This window comes from Hylobates moloch, unplaced genomic scaffold (genome assembly GCF_009828535.3).
Source record: "Hylobates moloch isolate HMO894 unplaced genomic scaffold, HMol_V3 SCAFFOLD_16, whole genome shotgun sequence".
Classification (NCBI taxonomy): domain Eukaryota; kingdom Metazoa; phylum Chordata; class Mammalia; order Primates; family Hylobatidae; genus Hylobates; species Hylobates moloch.
The window spans coordinates 81,693,514-81,715,745 of record NW_026652291.1 but is presented as its reverse complement, the minus strand read 5'-3'; the positions used below and the strand labels follow the sequence as shown (position 1 = coordinate 81,715,745).

At 35.9% G+C, this 22,232-nt stretch overlaps 1 long non-coding RNA gene across 1 annotated transcript in view; it reads right to left on the bottom strand.

Moving 5' to 3' along the window:
- Positions 1-5,092: 5,092 nt before the first annotated feature.
- LOC131381492 (uncharacterized) overlaps positions 5,093-22,232 on the bottom strand; it is a 69,155-nt gene continuing 52,015 nt past the window's right edge. The window contains exon 3 of the long non-coding RNA XR_009210266.1: positions 5,093-5,181. This is a non-coding gene — a long non-coding RNA (uncharacterized LOC131381492). The remainder of the gene's footprint in view (positions 5,182-22,232) is intronic.

Here is a 22,232-nt window from a genome sequence, read left to right as displayed (position 1 = left end):
GTCCAACTGCTACTCAGATTCAGATAAATCTCACACTAATGTCCTATTAACTTCAATACCTGTTACCCAATATATCATGTCCACATTGCAACAAAAATTTGTAAGGCATTCCGAAAGGCAGGAAAAAAATTGAATTGAATTCAAAATTTAAAAAGAAATACACTGTCAAAGAAACAAAAACTGAGGTAATTCATAGCCAGCAGACCTTCCTGAAAAGAAATGTGAAAAGAGGTTCTTCAGAGAGAAGGGATATATGCCAGAAACTGAGATCTACACTTTTACAAAATAAAAAGCATCAGAGAGAAAATAACTGAAGGTAAAATAAAACCTTTTAATATTATTCTTAATTGTTCTAATACATAATATTTTTTCAAAGTGATAAGAGTAACTTTGTATACATTCTACCTTAATCTACTTGTTTATTAGTTCCAGGAGATTTTTGGTAAATTGTTTGGGATTTTTCTACACAGACAATCATGTTATCTGCAATTGAAGATGTTTTTACTTCTTTTCCAATCTGTATATTTTCTATTTTTTTTTCCTGTCTTACTGCATTAGCTAGAACTTTCAGTAACATATTAATAGCAGAGGTGAGAGAAGATATTCTTGCCTTGTTCCTGATCTAAGGGTAAAAGCATCCACTGTCCCAACAATAAGCATGATGTTATATGTTGGTCTTTTGTAGACTTTTTTATGAACTTGGGAAATTTTTCCTTAATTTTGTTTGCTGAGAGTTTTTATTATGAATGGGAATTGGATTTTCTCAAATGTTTGTGTTGTGTCAATTGATATGATGCTTTACATTGATTAATTTTTAAATGTTGAACCAGCCTGGCACGCCTGGAATAAATCTCCCTTTTTCAGGATATATCATTCTGTTGATACATTGTTGGATTTTGTTTACTACTATTTTGTTGATTTTCTTGAACAGTTTGTGTCTGGCTAGGCATAGTGGCTCACATCTGTAATTTCAACACTTTGGGAGGCCAAGACTGGCGGATCACCTGAGCTCAGGCGTCCCAGACCAACCTGGCTAACACGGTGAAACCCCATCTCTATTAAAAATACAAAAAAAACTAGCTGGGTGTAGTGTCAGGAGCCTGTAGTCCCAACTTCTCAGGAGGCTGAGGCACAAGAATCGCCTGATCCATGGAGGCAGAGGTTGCAGTGAGTGGAGATCACGCCACTGTACTCCAGCCTGAGCAACAGAGCAAGAGGCTGTCTAAAAAAACAAACAAACAGAAAAAAACCACACACACAAAAAAGTAGATTTTGTGTCTGTGCTCATGAGAGATATTGGATTATAGTTTAGTTTTCAGGAGTTTTAAAATAAACTTTAAGGTATTTCTTTCACGTACATTCTACATTATTCAGTTAGCCATTTTATACAAAGCTTAAGCTATGTACAGTCTTTCAACAGAGAATCCATCGGGATATGGTATAAAATGGAAGGCAGGGCAGTCTGATTATTATTACTTAGGAAGTAGTCAAACCCATATATTTATTTTTTAAATTACCATTATGACAAAAATTAATAATCTTCCTTATATAGAAGTTGCTTTTTATTTCAGTTTAGCTCTCTAAATAATAAAGTTGATTAATCCAAAAGTGAAGAAATTTTTTAAGCCATCTTTTTTAAAATAAAAATATTTTAGCTCTTTGAGCACTTTTTGCAAGGAGATAGTGATATATCAAAATAAAAACTCTAAAATAACATTCCCTTTGAGACAGTATTTGGAACACTTGGGTCAAAGAAGGAAAAAATATAAGAATAGAAACGAATCCTGAAATTGAAATTGGGAGAAACAATTTTAGCACTAAATCTTAATTACATATATGCAAATATTTGTGTGTGCATGCACATATATACATATATCTGGGTTTTTTTCAAGGATATGTATATTCTAAACCTATTACAAGTTTAATAAAGTTTTCTATGAAATTAGTTACATGTGCTAAAATCTTATATATTTTATCTTTGTTCCTAAACTGATGAGTCCATCATTAATTTTCCTACCAAACAGTATTTGAGAAATGATTTCTACTTTAAGTGATTTTCATCACATGTAGAAGAATTATAATCTTCCTTTTTAAAGGAAGAACTATAGTAAAATTAAAAGCTTTTGTCTGAAAATTAGTGATTCATTTCCCAGCAACTCCTATTATTGTCGGTTAGGAATAACTGAAATTCACTATGTTTTTTATGATTTATATTGACATCTTAGGTACTTAGAATGGACTTGGAAGGAAATGTTTTGAGAATAGCTAGTATTAGCTAATGTTGTGTATCTCCCTATCCAGAAGAGAAAAGAGTACAAAAAGTGGATAAATTTAAGGACTCTTAGCCCTCATTTTAGTTATCTTGAGTATAATCTAGTTACACACATCATGCAACACATGCTGTATACTTAGTATAAGATGTTTGTCTTTGTCAGTCTGGTCTTGCAAAAGAACTCTTAAGAATTATAGAAACAGTCAGGCACGGTGGCTCACGCCTGTAATCCCAGCACTTTGGGAGGCTGAGGTGGGCGGATCACCTGAAGTCAGAAGTTTGAGACCAGCCTGGCCAACACAGTGAAACTCTGTCTCTACTAAAAATAGAAAAATTAGCCAGGCCTGGCGGCAGGCACCTGTAATCCCAGCTACTTAGGAGGCTAAGGCATGAGAATCGCTTGAACCCAGGAGGCAGAGATTGCAGTGAGCTGAGATCACGCCATTGAACTCCAGCCTGGGCAACAGAGTGAGACTGTCGAAAAAAAAAATTATAGAAACGAACTCATAAATGAAGTCTCCTAACAATCTTTTCTTATGTGTTTACAACTTATTTATCATATCACATCTCCAAATAGTAATTTGTTCTAATTGTTGGTGAGGCATTCAGAAGTCTACTTTATGTCTCTGTCCACCCATAAGATTCCAAATGAAGTTCATTTGTGTTATGACTACATGAGAGAGAATAAATCCCAAACAGGGATATTTTATTGGAGAGCATTTTGAAATGTAAGATAGTATAATGAAATGTTAAGAATGCAAAGCATTTGATTTCAAATCGATGTTTGGCAACAATAGCACTTCAATACCACCAAATCTGCCTGCAATTAACAGCACAGATGTGTAAACAATTAGAATAGTAGTATTTCTAAGACGCTTCTTTCAATGTCAATATATTGTTTCCTTCTTCCCCTTCTATGAAAATTTCCTTTTACCTTTTTGTCTAACTTCCTGATTTCCTTTTGTGTCCATACAGAAAGACTGAATGCCAAGAATAAAACTGACATCAAATCTCACATGGCTTTCATAACACTTGAGAATAGCCCACTATTAGAAAGAAATGGCTGCACTCCCCAATACATTTTTAGAGATATATTGCCTGACACTTCAGATATGTTCAGTTCTACAACGATTCTGCCTGCAATCTGTTCACTTTACTTCTTCTTTTTTCCCTCCTCTGTAGTGTTTCTCTCCCTTTTCAACATTTCCGTCTGGCTTCATTTTAGCATTTTCTCTTGAGTTCTCACCTTTTCCCCTCTTTCCGTTCTCATTTTTTCTTTTATAGTTTGTTGCTTTCTTGTGCGCTGCTGGGATTCTTCCCAGTCACTCTTTGGGTTCATGTACATGCAATACGGCAAACTAAATCTGACAAAAGCCTGTCTATTGTACATCACAGCACCTTTTCAACACATACCAAGTGGTGGGAGAGCTAGGGAATGGAGTTTCCTCGTGTGTTAGTATGAATTATTCGGAACGTTATCATTGAAGGCTAGTGATTCCACATTTTCCATTTTAGCACTTGTTTCTGACACCTACTTCAGGCAAATTTTGTAAACTTCAAATACAATCCTTGGATCTTCTGTAATGAAGGCAGCCATAAATAAAGAAGAAAAAGTTTGGTTCATATGTAAGGTTTGGAGGGTAATAAAATATTGATATACTTATATATATATCCTACATATACAAGGAGTTGTCCTTGTGAAAACTGTATATAAAAGGTAAAGCATATAATTATTCGATGTGGTCATAGCAAAGAAAAAAATATCTCTCTAGATTCAAAATCCTGAAAAAAAGACAAAACAAAACAAAAATAAATAAATAAATAAATCATGGAAGAGGTGGTAGAATTAAGACCTGAATTATGATAACAGAATTAGAATGGGAATTCCAACCATACATATCAACAATAAGCTAAAATTTTATTTTTGTGCTAGCCAAAACAATAGAAATAGGCTGCTTGTGTTTCTGCAGCTAGAACCTCATAGTAATTAAAATAAATCTATTTTACTAGTCACGTCAGGGGCTTCCAAGTGCAAAGTGTACCAAAACAAGATGAAAATACTGATTATGCGTAGAGGTGACATCTCTGGTGTCCTGACCTCTGAAATTGTATGATATATTCAGGACACATACCAATGGAAATTTCTATATCTATTTGATCTGTTCTATGGTTTGCTATCTATTTTCATAAGTGAAGAAGTTAGGGAAGTGGGTGAAAAGAATGAGGGTCAGAAAAATACACCTAAAAATAAAACTTAAATAGTTCCCCTTTGTAAAGTACATGAAACAACTCACAGGGCCATGAGAACACACTATCGGTCAATCTTAACCTTACTTTATTGTGAGGTTTTGTGCTATCAGCTTCACTGACAACTAGACTAGCAATCAATAGTATCAATCTATAGTTATTTGTTTTCTTAGCAGTTTCATGAGTATCGGTTTTTAAGCAGAATACTAGCAGGAGTTATTTTTCAAGATAGCTTTAAAGCTACCGAAGTGCCTTTTGCCAGAGTAAAGCTAATTAACTCTAAAATATCAAATCAATATTCTTATTAATATTGTATTCATTATTTGTGGGGAAGAAATCAATGTGTCCTGATCAAAATGTAAATATGCACGGTGATGCACTCATACTGGGAAACTTACTATTTTTTCTAAGCAAGCACATTTGAATCAGTAAGACATGTATTAGGCAATTGTCTTTGAATTCACTGAAACAGTGCCCTCTTTGCTATGACTCTATCTAGTAAGATTTTTTTTTGATGTTTTAGAACTGAATTTATTCTCAGCATAGATGAACATGGTGCCACCTTGAATATCCACCGTTCACAGACTGACACTTTGGCCATGGGAACTCACATGTGCAACTTGTTTCCATGACAGCCTATAAATTACAGGTCCCAAAGTCAGCTGCAAGGAAAAGAGAAAATAAATTAAAAAAGAAAAAGACTCTCGCCCTAGATTTTGGCAGACTTACCCTGGATATTGCTGATGGCTTTTTGGTTTGGTTTCAAAAACCACCTCTGTCATAAGGGAGACATTGAGATTGTGCTTTCTCCTGCAAATTAGCAATTAGAGCCAAGCTGTCTTCTGTTAGGCAAAAATCTAATATAAGACTTAGGGAGGAAAGTATTTTCATAAGCCATGTATCAAATGAGGGTCTCTTCATGAACAGGCCACCCTGTCCTACTGTTATCTACTTTAAAATCTTTTCTTATGGACAGCAACTGCTTCAATGAAGGCAAAAGCATCAAAACTCTAACTTTCTAATAAATAATATGAATATAAAACATTTGAATATTCATAAAAAGTCTAAAATTCAAATAAAGTTTAAGACCTACAATCACCTTTAATTTACGTTTTGACAAACAAATATATTTCTCTGTAGGACTATCTACTCTGGCAGCAAACCAAATGTTGAAACCAAAACAATTCAAATATGGCATTTTGTAGGCAGGGCAGTTAGAAGCTGACATGAACCCAGTACCTACCTCCACCCTATATATTATCATATTTAATTTTCACACGGGTCCTAGAAGGGAGGAGAGTTTTATATCCATTTTCCAGTTGAGTTGAGGAAACTAAGGCTCAGAAGTGCTAAGTAAATTGTTCAGATCAATAAGTGGAACAATCAGAATTCAAAGTACAAGAATCAACTCAAATTCATCCACTCAACCTACAATTGTCATCTTTAAATATGGAATTCAGAGAAAAAAAATTATTTATTTACTTTTATACTTTGAAAAAAACTCTCTTCAAGGTAATTTATATATTAGGATTTCTTTTACCATACACACATACTTTGCAATAAAAGACAATATAAACAGATTAATGCATCAAGTTGCCTGGCTTATTATGGATTTCACTCATCTAAAAAAAAAGGAAGGGAAATAAATGCAGTCATTTGTCACACAGCAGGCCACTGTGCTTTTATTATCAATTCAGTTTCTGTGCATGTAGTTCAAGGACAACATAGGGCCTGATATAGAGCCCCTTCTTGATTTATACTTTATTTCCCATAGAACAACAGATTACAGTATGCTTTTGTTTCAGATAAAATCAGGACGTATAATGTAGTGTTGTACTGACCTCCACATGATGCTGACATTTTTGCTTCAAATTTATACAGATTTTAAATTTATTGCCAAGTCTGAAAAGCCTGGCTAAGATAGTCATTGTGTCATACTAGCTTTCTGTTTGGATCCTGTGCTGACATCAACCCTAAATAATCATCGAAGCAGTTCTTTTGCAGATATATTTGTGCTGGTCTCTGAGTTCTTAGTTCATTTAAATATCAATGAGCTGAAAATGTACTGAAAATCATACCTTAGCTTTTTGTCCTTTTCAGCGTGTTTCATCAAATTAAATTACATTTTAGTTTAAGTCTATGTAGATAAGTATATCCAGTTACCATGAGCCAATTTAATTATATTTTGTACTTGCCCAATTACTGACTTGAAGCAAGTCTTTGACTAAGAATAATGACTGCACAGTACTAATGTTAGCAAAGGAAGTCCTGAAAGCACAATTCTTTCTCTGTCTATATGGTGGACGTTCCTTTTCTGTTGCTTAAAATATTGCTTTGAATTCTTACTGCATACACATAAAATTCAAATTCCCACTGCATTCAAGGTCTTCACAAGTAGTCTTCCCCCGACCATTCACTCTTCTATGATTCAGAACACAAATGTTAAAGCCTATTAGACCTGAATTCAATTACTGCCTCTGCCATTTTCTATCTATATATATTTAGAAAATTTTTATTTTTGCTTTTATGTTATCTAGCTGATTCCTTTTTTGCAAAATAAGGGTAATAGTACTTGACTCACAATTTTTGTGAAAAATAAATGTGAAAAAAACATAAAACACTGAGAACAGTGATTGGTCATTTCTGCCAATGCAAGACTTCATCCAGTCCTTCCCCACCCACCCCCCGTTCTTTACCAAATTTTCTTCTATGTACCCTGTTCTTTAGCAACACTGAACAATTTACCTTTCCCCAAAGAATAAATGTATTCCTCATCTATTCCCTGACACATAGCACACACACTGCCTGGAATAGCCTTTACACCCTTCTTTTTGCTGCACTACTCCTTTGTTTCTGGGTATCACTTCCTCTATGACACCTTTCTTGACCTCTCTCTCCATGAGTTCCGAGTTCTTATTCTGCATGAGTTCTTGTTTTGAACTCATGCAGAATTTTGTACATACTTCAATTATAACACTTAGGATTCTAATTACATGTTTTTAATAGTCCTTCCCTAATAACCTGAGCCCCTCAAGGGCAGAGTTGGCATCTAAACCATCATTGTGTCCCTAGAATCTGGTGTTTAATATTTGTTGAATAAAATAATTATGCGCTTAATAAATCATGAACACTATATTCCACTTCTTTTTAATGTACATTCCTATCCACACCTAAGACAAGACTGCTCTATTGTTCTAGGACTTGAACTTAATAGGAACTGGACAGATGTCTGTGTAATTAAATATAATGTGAACAACAGGAACTGGTGTTGTTAAGGGTAAAATATTGGTCAGTGAAGAAAGGAGGAGAATTAAGTGGACTTGAAAAGAGAAGGGAACATGGGAACACCACCTTCATTTATCATTCCCATTTTAATTTTACTTTTGGAAACCTGACAAATATGCAGCAGTAATGTCTTGCAGGAGACAGATTTCATTTTCCCCTTTTAACTTTTAAAAATCAGGCTCTAGGAGGTAAAAATCCAATCAGAAAATGTGTTTTGTGTTAAAATTATGAGATGGATTGTCTTAAAAAGCCTTGGTGATGAAAAACAGCATAAGAGAAGGTAGACAATTTGCCTGAGATAAGAACATCAACCTTCCTTCTTAAAAACAATAAGAGGAGTCCAGAGTTGAAATTAGAAAGCACTCTGGAGGGAGAGCTATATATTCCTGTGTCAAAAGTCTCTTCTGGTCTGCTGACCCAGGCAGATGCTCAGGTTGATTGACTTCATCTCTATCACCAGCAAATGGAAAGCAGTGGTGACTAATGACTTTCCCAATATCCATCTTTTTTATTTAAAGAAGTTAGAAATATACCTTGAGATAGATGCTGAAGTAGGTATCATCTGTCTTTTTGGCCTGATATAAGGTTCATAGTTTCTTAAGAATCTGAAGTCAAGGGAATTGAAAAGTTGAAATAGGTGTTCTCAAAGATCAGATTAAAATTTTTTGCTGACTCCTAATCATCTTGAGATCTTGAAATTTCTTTAAGTGTATACAAGAGATAGCAGTAACTAAGATGGGAAATGTATATGCTTACATCTATACTGTAAGTTTTATGTAGAATTGAGATATGAGATGTATTTATATATCGTGTACTGTACTCAAAGTTATTTCTACTATCTGACCACTAGTAGTATATTTGTAAGTTGGTTTTATGAGGCCTATATCTTAACACATGCCTTCTCCCTGAAATTGTCTCTCTCTCTCACACACACACACACACACACAAACACAGACACACACAAATTCTTTTGTCTCTTTCTTTCCAATTCATCTTGTACAACAAATAAAACTTTGTAAAATACATATCTAATAATCTCATATCTCTGCTTAAAATTTAATGATAAAATGAAGTCCAACTTTAAAAACCATTAGCAAACACTTCTAATTAAGTTTGTCCCATTTTTCTTCTCAATTCTCAAACAATGATCTGTGCTTCAAACAAACCTGACTAGGCACTATCTTCTGGTGCTTTGAAGAACTCAGTTTCTGTAATACTCTCAGCTGCTCATTTACTTCTTTATATTTCCTGTAATTGTCTGCATTTAAAACAACTTTATACAATTATTAAATAAATTCATTTTTGCATAGAATTTCAAATAAGTTAGGTGATGATAAATTTCCTCTGGACTTCTGTCCAATTCCTCTTCCCTTACCAGATGGGCAACCACTGTTGCATACTCTTTTATATGCAGTGACATAAATATGTGTAAAACATATAACCACATGTCATATATATTTACAAAATATATGACTTTTGTATGATTACATGTTTGTTTTACATAAATAATATCATACATCAATACTTTGAATTTTTTCGTACATTTTCCTGAGGATCTTTTCACATCAGTAATAAAGATTTCCTATGATCAAAGTTTCAGTACATAAAATCAATGTATAAAAATCAGTAGCATTTCTATACACCAATAACATCCAGGCTGAGAGTCAAATAAAGAACACAATCTCGCTTAGAATAGACACAAAGAAGATAAAATACCTAGGAATTCAGCTAACCAAGAAAGTGAAAGATCTTTATAAGAAGAACCATAAAACACTGCTGAAAGAAAGCAGAGAGGAAACAAATACATGAAAAAACACCCCATGCTCACGGAATTAAAAGACTCAATATCATTAAAATGGTCATATTGCCCAAAGCAATTTACAGATTTGATGCTATTCCTACCAAACTACCAACATCATTCTTCACAGAATTAGAAAAAAATTATTCTAAAATTCATATGGAACCAAAAAAAGAGCCTGAATAGCTAAAGCAATCCTGAGCAAAAAGAATAGAGCCAGTCATCACACTGCCTGACTACAAACTACACTATAAAGCTATAAAATATATAGCTACATACACAAACAGCATGGTACTGATTCAAAAATAGACACAGAGACCAATGGAACAGAAAAGTCGGAAATAAAGCTGTGCGCCTATAACCATCTGATCGTCCATAAGGCCATCAAAAACAAGCAATGAAGGAAGAATTCCATATTCTATAAATATTGCAGGGACAACTGGCTAGCTATGTATGGAAAAATGAAACTAGACCCTTACCTTTTACCATATTTAAAAACAAACCCAAGATGGATTTTAAATGTCAGACCTCAAACTATTAAAATCCTGGAAGAAACTCTAGGAAATAACCTCCTCAACATCAGCCTTGGCAAAGAATTTATGGCCGAGTCTTCAAAAGTAATTGCAACAAAAACAAAAATAGACAAATGGAACTTAATTAAATGAAAGTGCTTCTGCACTGCAAAAGAAATCATCAACAGACTAATCAGACAACCTACAGAATGGGAGAAAACATTCACAAACAATGCATCTGACAAAGGTTCACTATCCAGAATCTATAGAGAACTTAAACAAATCAACAAGCAAAACACAAATAACCCCATTAAAAATGTGCAAAAGTCATGAACAGATACTTTTCAAAACAAGACATATAAGCAGTCAACAAACGTTTCAAAAATGGTCATCACAAATCATCAGAGAAATACAAATCAAAACCACAATAAGATGCCATCTCACACCAATCAGAAAGTCTATTATTAAAAAGTCAAAAAAACAACAGACGCCTACAAGGCTGCAGGGAAAAGGGGACACTTATATGCTGATGGTGGAAATGTAAATTAGTTCAGCTACTGTGGAAAGCAGTTTGGAGATTTCTCAAAAAACTTAGTACTAACGTAAGACCCAGCAATCCCATTACTGGGTATATACGCAAGGGAATACAGATCATTATACCAAAAGACACACGCACTCATATGTTCATCACCATGCTATTCACAATAGCAAAGACATGGAATCAACCTAAGCACCCATCAATGGTGAATTGGATAAAGAAAATGTGGTAGATATACACCTTGGAATACTACACACCCATAAAAAAATAAGGAAATCATGTCCTTTGCAGCAACATGGATGGAGCTTGAGACTATAATCCTCAGAAAATTAGCACAGGAACAGAAAACCAAATGTCACATGCTCTCATTTATAAATGTGAGCTAAACATTAAGCACACATAGACATAAACATGGGAACATCAGACTGCAAACTACAAGAGAGAGGAAGAACGGAGGAGGTTGTGGGTTAAAAAACACTACCTATTGAGTACTGTGCTCACTACTTGGGTCCAATATACTCAGGTAAAAATTTTATGAATGTACCCCTTGCATTTAAAATAAATGCTGAAATATTAAAAAGTGAATACATAAATAAAAGGTTTGCTATAATCTTCCAAGTGTGACCATGCCATGCTTTATTTTACCACCCACCCCCTAAAGGATATTTGGATTACCTTCATTTTTGCCATTGAAAAAAATGCTACAAAAACCCAATGAACATGACTGTGCACTATATTTTCTAAGACACTGCTATAGTTTTAATGTGTCCCCCACAATTCATGTGTTAAATATTAGTCCCCAGTACAACAGTGTTGGGAGGTGGGGCCTAGGGGAAGTGTTTAGATCATGAGGGCTCTGCCTTCATGAATAGATTAATGTAATTATAAAAAAGTCTTGTGGCAATGGGTTCACTCCTTTTTATTATTTTTATTTTTAAGTTCTGGGGCACATGTGCAGGATGTGCAGGTTTGTTACATAGGTAAACGTGTGCCATGGTGGTTTGCTGCACCTAACAACACATCACCTAAGTATTAAGCCCAGCATGCGGGTTCCCTCTCTTGCACTCTTGCCCTTTTGCCTTCCACCATGTAATGATGTAACAAAAAAGTTGTCAGATACATGTTGGTGCCTTGATTTAGACTTCCAGCCTCCAAAATTGGAGCCAGTAAGTTTCTTTTCATCGTAACTTGCCCAGTCTCAGGTATCCTGTTATATCAGCACAAAACAGACTAAGACAGAAACTGGTATCAGAGAAGTGGAGTGTTGCTATAATAAATACTTGAAAATGTGGAAGCAGCTATGGAACTACATATAATGGATAAAGGCTGGAAGAATTCAGAGGAGCAGGCTAGAAAATGCCTATATTGCCGTGAACAAAGTAATAATGGCAATTGTGGTGAGGGATTAGAAGAAGAGGAGAACTGTAGGGAAAGTATAAAATGTCTTAAAAATTACTTAAGTGGTTATAAACAGAATATTGGTAGAAATACGGACAGTAGAGGCCATTCTGATGAGGTCTTGGACAGAAATGAGGAAGAAAGTATTGGAAACTGGGGGAAGGCCATCCTTGTTATAAAGTGGCAGAGTACTTGGCTGCATTATGTCTATGTCGTGGGCTTTATGGAAAGCAGAATTTAAGAGAATTGAAGTAGGATATCTGGCAGAAGAAATCTCTAAGCAGCAAATATGGAAGGGACTGTGTGGCTTCTCTTAACTGCATATAGTAAAATGTCAGAAGACAGAAATGATTTAAAGATGGAATTAATAATTAAAAAGGCAGAATATAGAGATTTGGAAAATCCCAAGCATGAACATGTAAACAATGAAAGGCATGTTTAGAAGAGAAAATCAAGGGATTGAGCAGTGACTGTTTGGTAAGGAGATTACCATAGAGAGAAGAAAGCCCGGGGCCAGTCATCAAGACAATGGGAGAATTATCCTAAAAGCATTTCAGAGATCTTCAAGGCTGCCAAAAGCTTTCTACCCTCAAGTCCCTTGCACTTTGAGGTTTTGATGGAAAGACCTAGCAAACTCTTGAGAATTTGGGGTTCATTGCCCAGAGCTGTCTCTGTCCTCTGCTCCCACATTCTGCTGCTGCTATCTTCAGCCACCTCAGCTGTGGCTCAAGCAGGCCCAGGTGTAACTCTGGACCTGTGGAGGCATGGCTGCCTCCACCTAGATTTCAAAGGATGCTTCAGAGGCCTGCTGTTTGGGCAGAGCCACTGCAAAGAGTCCTGACTAGGGTAATGCCTTGTAGAGCCATGAGAGGAGGGCCACTCCTAAGACTTTAGACCTGTAGCGCCACCAGCATGCCACATCAGCCTACAGAGGTGCAGGCATGACACTCCAACCCATAAGAGCTGCTCAGCAAAGCCACAGGGTTAGAGCTGCCTGAGGCCTTGAGGGCCCAACTCCAGTTTTAATGTGCCTAGAAGACAGGACACAAAGTCAAAGATTATTCTCAAGCCTTAAGATTTAGTATTGTCTACCCTATTAGCTTTTGAACTTGGTTGGAACCTGTTACTCCATTCTTCTTGCCTATTTCTCCTTTCGGAATGGAAAAATCTGTCCTATGCCTGTCCCACCACTGTATTTTGAAAGCACGTAACTTGTTTTAATTTCACAGGTTACAGCTAGAACATAATTTGCATCAGGATGAATGGTACCGTGTCTCAGTCACATAACGCTTAGATTTGAGACTTTGGACTTACATTTTAAAGTTGCTGCTGAAAGACATTGAGACTTTTAGGGCTATTGAGATGGAATGAATGGATTTTTCATACGAGAAGAGCATGAATTTTGGGTACCTGGGCAGAATGTTGTGTTTTGAATGTGTGCCCCAGAATTCATCTGTTGGAAATTTGATCTCCAGTGCAACAGTGTTGGGAGGTGGCGCCTAATTGGAGGTGTTTAGATTATGAGGGCTCTTCCCTCATGAACTGATTAATGCCATTATAAAAAGGGCCCTCCGGAGTGAGTTTGCTCTCTTGTGCTCTCACCCTTCCACATTTTGTCATGTGATGACATAGCAAAAACACCCTTACCAGATGTCTGTGCCTTGATCTTCTCAGCCTCCAGAACTGTGAACCAATAAATTTTCATTCGTTATAAATTACCCAATCTCAGATATTCTGTTACAGCAGCACAAAATGGACTAAAACAGAAGCTGTATTACCTTGAGCTAACATCACAAAATACCACAAACTGTGTGGCTTAAATAAGAGAAAATTATTTTTCACAGTTCTGGAGACTGGAACTCTGAGATCATGGTGACAGCATTGTTGGGTTCTTGGTAAGGACCCTCTACCTGGCTTGCAGATAGTTAATTCCACCTTGAGGTTCCCACTCTCATGACCTAATTATTTCCCAAAGGCACCATCTCCAAATACTATCACATTAGGGATTAGGGTTTTAACATATGAACTTTGGGGACATACATGCAGTCTATAGTAGATACATGGCTAAGAAATGAGTTTCAGAGTGGAAAGTTCTATCAGATTGTCTCCTGAAAGACTGTCTCAATTTACATGCTCACCTAAGTGCTTCACACTGCCCGTTATCCTCTAACGTCGCTACCACCTATCCTATACCAGCACTGGCACCCTGACCTGAGACTTCCAGCCTCCAGAACTGTGAAAAATAAATTTCTCTTGTTTAAGCCACCCACTGTGTGGTATTTTGTTATGTCAGCTCAAGCTAATACAGCTTGTTTAGTCGATTTTGTGCCGTTATAACAGAATACCTGAGACTAGGTGATTTAAAATGAATGGAAATTTACTGTTTCGTAGTTCTGAAGGCTGGAGAGTTCAAGATCAAGGCATTGACATCCGGTGAGGACCTTTGTGCTGTGTCATCATATGGCAATGGTGATCTATCTTTTTCCTAATTTTTGAGAAAAATTTGCTATCTCATTTTTTTTAATTTGTGTCTTCCAATTACTACTGAAGTTTTAAAAGAGGAACAATATTTATTGGCCATTTGTACTTTCTCTTATTTTAATTACCTGCTCATTTTCTTTGATAATTTTCCTATTGGGCTTTTGCTTTTTTTTTTATTTGAAGGAGATTTTTATATCTTCTGAATACTAATCCACTGTAATCTTTATGAAAGCAGAGGCTTTTTATCTGTTTTGGTCACTACTAGACCCTAGGGTGTAAAAGAGCACATGGTACAGAGTATGTGCTTGATAAATGTTTACTGAAAGAATGAAAAGGCATATAAATAAATAAAGAGGTGGTAAACATTTTCCAGCGTACTGCTTAACTTGACATTATTGTATCAAATGTAAATAAAAGTTATAATTTGAATATGATCACATTTATCAATCTCCTGTACTAAATATCCTACATTTTGTGTTTAATCTTATAACCATTCCCACCATGGGTTAAAAACAGATTATCCTTCATCCCCCTCAAACTATATGCTTCTGTTTTATTCATTTTCACTCAATTTAATCCATTTTTCTCGATTCTGATGTCTATAGTCTCAATGAAACAGTAATTTTATCAATATTTATCAATTAAGAAGTTGGTTCATATGTAACACCATAAGATGAATTTTACAGAATATCATATTCCAGGCCAGGCACAGTGGCTCACACCTGTAATCCCAGCACTTTGGGAGGCTAAGGGAGGTGAATTTCTTGAGCTCAGGAGTTTGAGACCAATCTGGGCAACTTGGCAAAACCCCATCTCTACAAAAAAAATTTTTTTTTAATTAGCGAGGTGCAGTGGCACACCTGAGGTGAGAGGATTACTTGAGCCTGGGAGGTCAAGGCTACAGTGAGCCATGTTTGCGCCATTGCACTCCAGCCTGGATGACAAAAGAATATCATACTCCAGATACACTGAATTTTTTAATTTCTGAAAGACTTAAAATACAATGTAACTACCCACTATCTTGAGTCATTGCCCTTCAAAAACACATTCAAACATGGGTCAGCAAATGAGGTAATGTTTCTGTAACAGTGTCCTCTCAGCAATCTCAAGAAAATGCTCTAGGAAGTATGTTTTGGAAGGCAGCACACTATTTTCATTTCTATTCAATTTATTATTTAAAATTAAATTACACAGTACAATGGGCCCTGGATAAAATATTCTAAATAAGATAGAGAATGTCAACACCACAATTCTTTGTACGCATGCTAAGCAAAACTCAGAGAAGCAAAAACTCTATGATACGATGTCAAACAAAGCTTTCAGAAACTTAGCAACAATATGTTTGGAAAATAAAAAGTAAGATGCACACACCAAAGTAACCTTGGGAGCTAAAACAAAAAACGTCCCTGTGAATGTTTCTTATCACAGCAATATTCTCTGGAAAGGATGGACAGTCATATCTGTCTTTTTGACGACATTCCCACTCCTGAGTAGTAGCATTGTCAACATATAATACGAAAGCCATCAATTCACTCTGACAGTGTTTGCACTTCAGGTGGTGAGAAACTCTGTGGGCTAAAGGAAGGAAAAAGAAAGAAATCACGGAGTAATATCTTGGACCGAGATGAGAAGTATAGCAAACTATGGAAGAAGAAAGTTGCAAATAAAAAGTGTTCTAAATAAGAGCGAAATGAACTTTTAAAGAACAGAGGCAAAAGGCCTATGCTCATTTAAATAAAAGCAAAATCCTCTATAATTTATTACTAAACTTTGCATACAAAGACGGTTGTGACAGATTATAGTACTCATTTTAATCACCCACTGAATAGGCCAGCATATGACTAAGAACATTTTTCTTGTTGAATATTCATCTACATAGTACTTTTCTTCTATAAGCAGAAACTATTAATCAAATATAACCTCCGTAATTCTGAACTATAATTGTGTAGAAGTCAGTGGAAGAAGTCATTTCACAGAGAAGTAACCAAGACACAGGGATATAAAATGAACCCTCCAAGAAGATTCTGGACCTATACATAGTACATAACAGAGTACAAACAAAAGTTTACTAGTTGCTTGTCAGGCATTTATTGATCATGAGTCTAGCAAGCCTTTGTTGTAGATTCAAAAATTAAGACTAAAATTCTACCCTTAAAATATTCAACACTTGTTGGTGACCCATAATTCACACACAGATACACAGGTACACACACCAAATCAAAAAAGCAAAGGGAGTGTGCATTTAAGAGAGTGATTTAGCAAGTAAAGTAACATTTTCACCAGTTTTAAAATCAAGTCTGCTTCTAACTCAGCTTTACAAATGGAAAGTATATAAATTGGAGTAATCTTAAATCACCACAAAAACTTAAAAACACAAAAAAGTCTTACTTTGGAAAATGAAATTAGACTCAACAAATTTTACTGGATAACTACTGTATGCTAAATGATAAGAATACAAAACTATGTCGGAAAATGGTCCTTGTTATTAAGGTGATCTCGATCTAATGAAGTCTACTCGGAGGGAATTTATAGAATTCAAGACCCAGTGGACCACAGAAGAGAGATATTAAACTATACTTGAACCATAGAGGATCTGAAAGAAAAACCTTCTAATATTGAGGACACCATATGCCAAAATACAGGATACGAATAGCGTTTGGTAACAGTTCTAAAATGGTGGTGTAGCACGTTGAAGGAGAAGGACATTAAAACTGAGGAATTAGTTAAGGGATTTACGTGTCATATATGAGAATTCAGAATGTATTTAATAGCCTCTGCCCACACTATTTTTTCCATGAAGCAAAAAGGTGCTCCTTCAATACTCTACACCCACAATCTTATTCTCATGTCACCTTCCTACTTTCCAATCTTCATCGCACTGGATGACTAATCCCTTTTAGCCTCTGGCTACATTCACTATTATCACCTCCCTGACCATCACTCACCTCTCATTCTCTGGCTTCAGCTCTATTGGCAGCTTCCTTAATAACTATCAATGCACTCCGATCCCTAAGAGAAAAACACATGCATATACACACAATAAAAACGATTACAACGACACCTTTGGGGCTGCCTCTCTTCTCTCTCTTCATAATGAAGAATGTCAACTCCTCAAAGAAACAGTCTAAATTCCCTCTCACACAATACACCTCACAGTCACTCTTCAACCAACTACCACACAGTGTCTATTCCCACTCCTCCACCAACACTCTTCTGACAGTGGTCTACATTCTATTCCATTTCTTGTCTGCACTTGTCATTGTTAATCACTCCTTTGAGTTCACTCAGCCATCATGCCTGTGCCTATCCCAAAATATCCTATTGCTTTCTCCTTTCCTTCATCTCTTTCTTTTTACTTTCCTTTGCTGACTATAATTCTTCAAACTACTACTGTGTTCCCTCCTCTAGACTAAAAGAAACCCCTCGGTTAATATTTGAAATTTTTTTAATTAGCCTTCAATCACACTTATTAATTGTCTTCTATGGGTCACAACTATCTTTCACTCTTTGCCAAAGGAGACAGGTGGTGTTCATGATAACCCATAAGTAATTTTCTATTGCATAACAAATAAAGATTAAACCCTTGGCCAAGCATCAGAAGGCTTCTGCTCTGGGCCCCTACCACCCTTAAGTCACTGAAGCTCCTTTCCACCCACTCACCACATAGACTGATTACAATCAACTTATTATATAAAAAGTGAAAAATGAAGCAGAAAAAAAGACACACTTGGCCTGAGTACAAATCTATTATGTATCATCTTTAGCAAGTTAATTAATCTACCTAAACTTAAATGTTTTTATTTGTACAACTGTGATGATACATAATTCTTAGTTTCCTGATAGAATTAGAATTCTCCTTGTAGAATGATTGGCATAAAATATGCCCATCCAATACTTATTTTTATAATGACAGTAATATTTGTTACTATGGTCAGGCACTATATATATGTTAGCTCATTTAATCCTCTCAGAAACCTTTTCAGGGAGGTAGTCTCACTACCCTCCATTAGAAATGAGGAAACAAAGGCACAGTGAGGTTAACTAACACGCCCAGGAGCCCAAAATTAGAAAGTGGCATACAGTCATATTTTAGAGCAACTTACAGGGAGCCTTGAGTGTATCAGTCCTTAAATAAATCATTAAACCCAAACAGAATCCTGCTCTCTACTACACCTTTGCTTATGCAGTTCCCTTTTTGAAAATTCTTACTTTGTCTCTTCTCCACTTCATATTCCACTGAATGTTCCCTTCTTTCACAGCCCATCTCAAATCCTCTTTGATGCCCCTCCCTTACTCCAGTAACATCTTACTGGTCATTCTTATATCACTTACCAAACTAACTTGCATCTCACATCTTTGTGCTTATGTCTGTTTTTGCAAATAGCTTGAGAGATCTGAGGAGATACAGATCATGTTTGTTTTCTGTTTTTCATCTTTGAACCTTCTGTAGCAATTTGGCACAATGTATTGCCTTACATAAGTGTTCAATAAATCTTTGTCGAATTCACTTTTAAGATTATCAGAATAAATCTCCCCAGGATTTTACCAGAATAACATATTTTTTACTTTAAAAAATCATGATATCTCCCTCCAAACCCCTGTGATATTTATGCATTCTCAGACTAGGCTGGCTTTTTCAAGCAGATGCAACTGGGAGAATGGTCCTGGAGGTTTACTTTTTTATGTGATTTTAGTGGTAGGTCTCTTCCCTAGTCAAAAAGAGTACTGCATCAGATTTTATTGTCCATGTGAATGCATTCATTGAAAAGCAGACCTCCAAAAGGACTGGTTGAACCATGCTGGGGTTCAATCATGCACAGATAAGTGAGTAATTATTACGAAACATCTACTTAGTTTCCTGGTACGTATGAGCCTTTCCAGTGTGCACAATGAACTAAAAGCTGCTGAGCACAAAAATGTTCTTTATCCAGTAACACCAGTGCCATCTGCAGGAAGAGCTCAAGCAGCAGTTGTGTTTTTATTTATATATTTCTCTTCAGTCCCATCAGAAGGGTTTGTCATGCTTTCACCTGATGAAAACCATTATAGAGCTCACCTACTATGGAAGGTTTCCATCCATTTCCCTTGGTGGATGGAGAAGGTATTGTTAAAATATAAGAAACCATAACATAGCTGAACTGGAGAAATCTAGTTCATTCAGTTCCCCCAGTAACACTAGAAATGAACAAATAACCTCAAACACTGATAAACAAAAGGGCCAAAATCAGTGCTTAAAACAAAATCAAGGGCAATGAAATGATGAGAGTGAACATTCTGCGCATATGAGCACTAACGTTAAAATCATCTCAACCAGGAGGAAAGAGGAGAGAAAAAGCATCTATTGAGATAAAGCCTATTTCTAAAGATAAACTGGTCATGATCCTCAAAAGCATGAATTATAATATTGAACTAGTGTTTATCAAGAATAATCTACATCATTCCACTTGTTTTTAAACTACCAATAAATTAAATAGTAATTAATGGTCACCTGTAGCAGAACCACTCTAACTGAACCTACTTATATAAGCAAAAGCAAATTGCATAAGACCATGCCAAAATGATCAAGTCATACTACATCTCATTTCTTTCATATTTCTCTTCAAATACATTCGTTACAGTTTTAGTTTTGTTTTGCAATGGATGAATGTAATTGTGTAACTCAGTCTGGTGGGGTCCTCAACTGTGATCCACAAAGGAGAAAAATTAATCAAGTTTTATCACATGTGAAGCATGCCAAATCCCCAAGGGTGTGCAAGACTAGCAAACTTTCCCACTTTTTTCTCATATTTTCTGCCACTCTTTTTAAAAGAGACCTCTCAACTGAACTTCTACATTATGAATGCTTAACTCTGCACACAGAGTAGAAAATCATTTCTATGTCTATTGAGAAATGCTGAAAATTCTATCTTGCCCAACATATCTCTCCCATTGGCCTACCAGAAAATCTAACTAGAGAGTATGTATCTAACAATTACCATGAGGAAACAACTTTAAAGATCATAGATGCTACTTCTAGTTGCTGAAGTTAACATAGATACAAAACTATGTAAATAGCCCTGAAAATCAAGATTGAATTGAAATAATCAAGCTTAAATTTGTAATATAGGCTAATTACTATGACAATATAGGTAGTATTGATAATTGCTAGAATATGCCTGTATTTCAAATATAACAATAAAATGAGTTACCCTATTAAAAAAATAAATAAGCAAACAAAAAAACTCACTGGGCAAGTAGAAGGTAATTGCAATAGAAGTAAATCAACAAAGAATAATATCAATCAGCTCTTGTGTCTCATTCAGTGCAAAGCATGGGACAAGTCTTCATAGTTTGAGCACCAGGAAAGTCTAGAAACTATTTAGAGACTTAAGGTCAAAAAATGAATGGGTTGATGAAGCAAAAGTGACATGAATTTAAGGGTTCAAGGGCCCTGTCACACAGAGGCTTACAATAACCAGCAAGGGAAAGGTTGAAGTAGATGGCTTGAGGTAAGTCTAGACTAGAGTAAGTCAAGAATTTGAAAGTTCAGAGAGAAATTCAGGATTCTATGGCATGCAATCCTAAAAGGGAAGATAGGCCGAAAGGACTAGAGACTCCTCAGGAATCATTCTGATTATTCAATCACAAATTATTTTGTTAGGAGAGAAGAATGTGAAGCACCAAAATAAACATAGTGGTCCAAGCAAGTCATAGACTAAGACAATAACCCATGGTTTCAATGACTACCTGACAAAAATTAAAATATTATCCCAGACTAGGAACAAAGACATAACCACCAAGGGTAAATATGAAAGCTGCAAAGCACTTTGTTTAACAAAGAGGATAGGAAGAAACAAAATTTATGCAATATGTATATTAACGCTGGCTGAAATGAAGATAAGGATTCCAAAGCCCCATTCCCTCCCACTACCACATAGGTGCCTGAAAGGGCTCTTGGTGCACTGTCTGAAACCGCAGGCCTAGGTCAATGTACAAGTTGCTCTGCATAGATAAAAAGACCTTTCTTATTTCATTCCTGACCCACCTTTCCAGTTCCCCTGCTCCCTACACGCATACATGTGCATGCACACATGCATCACCCACACTGCCCTGCTGATTTCTGCCCTTGTGCAGTTCCTCACCTCCTCCTCTATGCTTCTTTCTTTCAAGTGAATTGTATTCTCCTACGGAAGCTGAAGACTATAAAATAAACTAGCATGAACAGAACCAGAGTTTACGCTTTCATGTGTAATCATTTCCCTCACAGAAAAGTCTTTCTGGTGCTTCCATTAAACATTTTCTGACCTTATCAGTGAGGTAAAGAAGCTAGGAGAGTGTTCTCTAGTTTATGTTTGATTGCAAACAGATGGGCAATGACAATGTGTATGTCCAACATTTAATTCACTATTAAGTTTTCCAGCTGCATGATCAAACGTAGAAGTTTACCTATCTAATTAAACACTGTTGAGGTTTTCCTCCTGAAGACTCAGCTTGATGCTCTTTTTATCAAGCAGAGATAAGCACTCCAACAAGTAGCAGGTAATATAAAAGGAATGGGCTCCACAGGGCAGCATAGCTTCCAACTTTAGTGTGAACTTCTGAGTTACAGAAAAATTAGTGAGAAATGTTCTCTCATAGCATTATTAATTAATTACACTACTAATTCTTTCATTTGTTCAATATTTTCAAAGACCAGAGCCACTGTCAACACACTTTCTGCCT